Below are 6000 nucleotides of genomic sequence, written 5' to 3' on the forward strand. Positions count from 1 at the left end.
AGCAGTGTACAGTCAAAGCTGTTGCAGATTCAGTTAACATTACGTTAGATCTGAAATAACCTAATCCTCTATGTTAAGTATAAATACAATTTCAAATTGATAGATAGGAATTAGTTAAGACAGCAGTAATAGCAACTACACATTTGCACATCCAGTTTGTTTGTTGCTATTAAATGTGCATTTCATTTTTTTTTTTCCAATCTCATATAATCCTAAAATTGGACTCAGATTTATCACAAATAGTTTTAACTGGGGAAAATGTAACAGTCTGCTATGGCCACTGTGCAGTCTCACCCCTCAACACAAGGGGGAGAGACACAGAGGATTAAGTCTTACCTGAGAAAGACCACAAACACCAAAAACCTCAGCCTACCAAAGGAACACACTCTCACAGCTTTTTAAAACATTGTTGTTAAAAATGTCATATTGTCATGAATAATCAAAGCACATCTTATGACATGTGAATAAAAAAATGTAGTTACTGTATATTCAGCAATATCAAACACTATAATAGAATTTAATTAGAAAGAACAATTCACTGTTATTTAAGGAATGGGTTTAAATTAATTTTTATATTTAGAATTTTAAATGCAATGTCACTCATAGTGTTCTACCACATTTGATTACAAAAACAACATATGCCAATTTTAAAAGCTGCAAAATCATGCTTTGTCTAATAAAAGAAATACAGCACATTATGACAAGTCCTGTGTTTAATTAGTAATACTAAACTTAAGAGGGCTTTTTTATGGTTCCATTTTCAGCTGCCTGTAATATTAGTTTGCTTTTATACATACATGTTTCACATTTCTGTATGTAATACATACAGCACATGAAATCTATAGCTCAGGTTCTTAAATAGATGAGTGGCTCCATCTCATCTCATCTAATCAGTAACTGTTTCATTGACCAAAGTGGGATGTTGGGTGTTTGTCATCAGCATCTGTACAATGCTGCCAAACATTTAATATGGCAAATAAGTCCTGCCATGGCAACACAACATAGAGGCTGGCAAACAATGCTCCATACACCATGGCAACAGGATGGCGGGAGACAGACCAGAGGACAGAGTTGTTGGCCTTCTGCTTGTTTACTGAGAGATGCAGAAAGGCTAAAAACAGAGAGCGATACTGGTAAAAGCTGAAGGAAAGGATGCCATTAAGGAGGGGATTGAGAGTAAAGACAGAGAACTACAGACAGAAATAAAAAGAAACAAACACACAGCTAGACAGGATGAGTGCTTGGTCTTCATTTAACTCAACCCCATGATCATGTTTTGCTGCCATTTCCATTTTCTACTGACCCGCCCAATCACATATGCAGTACATAAAAAGGTGACAGTGTGTCACACATTATAGAGTAGAATGTGTACAATCTGTCAACACTAGAGATGTCCTGAGGCGATCACTATGATCGATATAAAGGCCAATCCTGGTGTCGTTAATGGATCTGTATTGGCTAAATTGCAGCAAATCCTTATTTACTTTTACTTTACTGCTGCAGTTTATAACCTGGGGGTCTCATCTTCCCTCTCCCCTCTTTTTTTCTGGAGTGCTCAAAGACACACACAAATTGGAGAAAATCAGAGGGGAAGTTATATTTTACTCGAGCTGACCACAGTCCTCATCAACCGACAAAATCTACCAGTAATAGAGCAACTTATCAAATACCTGTTGAACAAGCAGCACACAAACTTGCTGAAATGTGAAGTCTTCTCCACGTACAGTAGGCTGAAGTCCGCTCGCTGCCCCCTTTTCACCCGTAAACCAGCATAAGCGTATGTTTACTCAGTCATATGGTGCCCATCTCACATAGTTCAGAAAGAGGAAACACTGGCTGAATGGGTGCTACCACCACCACTATTAAACCGTGTGCCAAATACTAACTCATTTACAGTAAGGGCCTTTTGCAAGCACCGAGATTAAAATGTTTCATTGAACGGGAGATGTTTTCTTTAGTGATGTTATGAAGACGTGACGTGAGGGCGAACACACAGGGAGACACACAACTTGGACAGAGACACCTGTACACATGCATACACATAGACAGTGTCATGTTTTTTTCTACCCATCATGCATTCCTCTTTTGAATTTTAGGCTATTTTCCTAAATACACCAACAGAGACAGATCTTGTTAGACTTGTACAATTGGCTAAATCCTATTTATTTGTTATTCTGTGTAAGACTGTGCACACACCCACATATGCATGAGTATGAAGATTATTTATTGTGCAGATATTTTCATAAGGGAAATAATGACTCGGTGTTTACAGACACCTGCATGAATATACAAATAGAGAGCAAAAGGTGCCAGACCAAAGACAAAACAAGTGCCAATGTTGGAGACACTACTTTGAAAGCAGAACTTTGCAAGCTACCAAATAACAAAGGAAAAATGGGCCTGTTGTCTTAATTGTTAACATTGGACTTCTATAACCTTAACAACTAAACCAGTCATCAACTTGGGTTTTTTTTAGACAATTATAAACAGTGGTCTAAATAATGGGCCTTTGCTTTTACTGGTTAGACTTGTATAAACCAAGCGGCTTTTGCATAGAAGTACGAGAACATATGTACACCTCTTTTTTTTTTTGCTTTAGGTCACATCTAAGATGATAATTCACTGTTGTAACATTGTCGATAGGTCAGAAAACTAGGAAAAACATGCCATGGGTTCTTTGAACAAGTTTATAAAACATCCAAACATAGAGCATAGACGAAAAGCTAGACACTTTTAACTGTACTTTCATTTTATGTATGGCAACATACATTATTTCCACATAAATTTTATTCTAAAAATTCATGTGTACACACAAAAGCGGACAGGCACATGCACATATCCCAGACAGCCCCCTTACCAAAAACATTTTCCCATGTGTATGTGTTTATAAGAAACATGAGCAGTTCTTATACAACAGGCAGCTTCATTTAGCACTGAAAATGTCCTTACCAATGCATAAAAGCTGCTCACATGTAGCATGATAAAATAAAAAAAGTCTTTCCTTTAATGATCTGAAATTGTTTGTAATTTAATTGTAGTTAACTAAGTAATTTAACTACTTGAATTGCTAAGCAAATATGAATATAGCTGAACTATCAGCAAGCTACTGCAAAATGCAGTTAAACCTCGTTTAATTACATATAGTTCACTACTCTCCAAAAACAAGCACTCACAATGAAACACTAATGCACTCTTCATAAACAATTATTTAACATGAGACTAATTGTACATATGGTATTAGATGGCCATTTAGTTACACCTGCATATTAGCTAGACTAACACTGCAGTATGAGAGGTGCTAGAACTGATAAAAACATGCTAATAACAGTATGAGGAACAGAGAAAAGGTATCAGTGGCAGCAAGGCGGGTAGGACATTTGCACAGAGAGGAGTAGGGCACTGCTGACGTCAGTCTGCAGCAACACACAGCGTCAGCACTCCTCTGAACATGCATATGCTGATAATAAAGACTGTGCTCTGGCTGTTAAGACATGTACAGGAAGAAAAGATGATTTGAAGAGAGGAAAAGAAGGCACAGGCTGTTTCTTTTAGCCTGTGTTCAATAAAGACAGTTAACCAGATGAGAGATTTGCAGTGAAAGAGAAAGAGAGAGAGAGAGAGTGTGAGTGTGAGTGTGTCTGCCCCCTATTTGGCAGACATAGCTTGGACTGCCAAGATATAGCTGGGTATATTGCAGTGTCAAAGCTCTGGCAGGTTAGTTGACAGTAGGTCAGCAGCTGAGGTGACTGAAGGAAGGAGCAGACTGGGATTAAAAATACAATCTCTTAACTTTTGACCCAGACTGAGTCACTACAACTGAACTGAAGGTGGATATTACACTGGCGCACAAAATGGACCCATACCATAAAATATTACTAGAGATGCAACAATGTCTGACTCCTTTATCAACACTTTGTGTTAATTATTAACATTAATATTTCAATTCCAGTAAAGCCTTTTTAGAATCTGCAATGAATCAGAAATCACTAAAAGTTGAACAAATCTTTATAGTAAACTCTTCCTTCCAGGGTTGCATAATTATGAACTTACTGCAGGTGACAAGATTAACATAAATTCTCTATAAAAGTTTACTTGGTATCAATAATAAATGTATAGAGTGGTATGTAGCGCTCATAATCCAGTTAATGTGACTACATCTGTAGGCTGTCACAGCTAATAATAAACACAACATGGTTTCAAATAATGAGTGCAATAGTGAACCCCATAGCAAAGATGAGAAAGCTAATGACAAAAAAGGTCAAGTGACATCACTTATATGGAAGTGGTTAGGTCAGGTGACAAGAAGGCATTGACAAAGACACTGCAAAAAGCACCTAGCACAAACACAGACAGGAAGCACAACTAAAAGGTACTATACCAGTGAATAGACACTTGCAGTTCAAAATCTTTTGGTTGCGGTACTGATTATAATATGGGGGTGGGGGGGTAATACTGCGTCTCTATTGAACAGCGACACTGGAGAAAATGACAAGCCAGTGACTTTGGCTAGAGGTCTCTGGCCTCTACCATTATTAACTGATTCACATTGGTAAATGGTCTTATACTTGTATAGTGCTTCTCTGTGCTCTACAGTACACTCAAAGTGCTTTCACACTATTTGTCCATTCACCCATTCGCACATGTGGACTGGACAATCCGGGAATTGAACCGCTAATCCTCCGAAGATATTTTTCTTTGACAGCAAAATAAATTCTTTTGATTGTAGTACCAAAGTTTTGTTCTCAAATTCATTTTTTTTGACTGCAGAATAAAAAAAACAAACAAAATATCCCCTTATACATTAACTGCTAACAGGAACACATTACATTATGTGATGAGCTGTGCAAGAGACTGATTCAAAACAAATCCAATGGGTAAAGAAGTCAGAGGTATACAGTACATGTGCAAGCAGTGTTTTACAGCTAACTCCCAGTGGTAATTCCACAAACTTGTGCAACCACTTAAAACCTCATCACTAAACAATATAATTAATATTTTAACACGAAAAAAAGAGTCTGAAAGTGTGTACGATTTTAGGTCAACGTGGGTGTTTGTCAGCCCACAACCACTGTCCAACAGGCTAACAGTACCTCGCTAAGAAGCACATTTGAAATTTAGCAGAACCGGCAAAGAATGTAATAGTGCTATTTTACAGTCCAGTGTTTCTGCTGGTAACATTCAGACATGGTGGCTCAGTCTATTTTCTCTGGTGAATTGAGTGCAGCGTAATCCTCGCACACTGCTGTTTAAATCACCCAAGTCCCCAGTAATTTTTGGTTGCAAACTTTCTTTACTTTTGTCTTACGATTATGTACATAAGGCCTACATGAAAACTAATGTTGTCCAGCACATTTGTGCTGTTGGTCGGCCTAGTGAAGACCGTTTGTCTTCATAATAAACTGAAGAACCTCCGTGACGAAGTCAAACCACACAGCTCTGTGGATGCAGTGTTTGAAGATATGAAATCATCAAAAGAGGCACTGGACCATCAAAAATCACACTCTGCGACAACAAATTCAAGACATCAAGGATAGACTAAATGACAAAGGCACAGAGGACATGTTTCTTGTAATGAAAGCAGAAAGTCAAGCTGTGAGACAAGAAAATGAGGAGCTCCAGCAAGAACAAGGAAAAAATCCAAAGTGAATCTGCTTGGAGGTGTGCTGCCATGAAGAAGGCAACAGAAGCAATGAAGTAGCAAAACAGCTGGAAAATCCTGGGGCTCAAGGAAAGATAAACGTGTCAAAGCTTTGAATGAATTCTACAATGTCGCAAAAGCGGAAAAAGAGGTGACTAGCCAGCAGAATAATGCTCTGTGACATGATATTCAAGAGATCTGCAAAGTGCTCCATAATGAAAAAGCTTTGCATGAGATGAACGATGCCATAAAAGTGTCAAAAAAGGCCATGAGTGATCAAAATGATGCCCTGCGGAAGGAACTCCAGGATCTCTACAAAGACTATGAAAATGCAAAGAGATCTTGGGAGACCAGTGTAGGGA

The 6000-nt window shown here is 38.1% G+C and overlaps 1 protein-coding gene across 1 annotated transcript in view; it reads right to left on the reverse strand.

Annotated features, from left to right (window-relative positions):
• Nucleotides 1-6000, reverse strand: part of pde3b (phosphodiesterase 3B) — a 46334-nt gene that overhangs the window by 18297 nt on the left and 22037 nt on the right.

This window comes from Monopterus albus, unplaced genomic scaffold (assembly GCF_001952655.1).
Source record: "Monopterus albus unplaced genomic scaffold, M_albus_1.0 scaffold4.1, whole genome shotgun sequence".
NCBI classification, from domain to species: domain Eukaryota; kingdom Metazoa; phylum Chordata; class Actinopteri; order Synbranchiformes; family Synbranchidae; genus Monopterus; species Monopterus albus.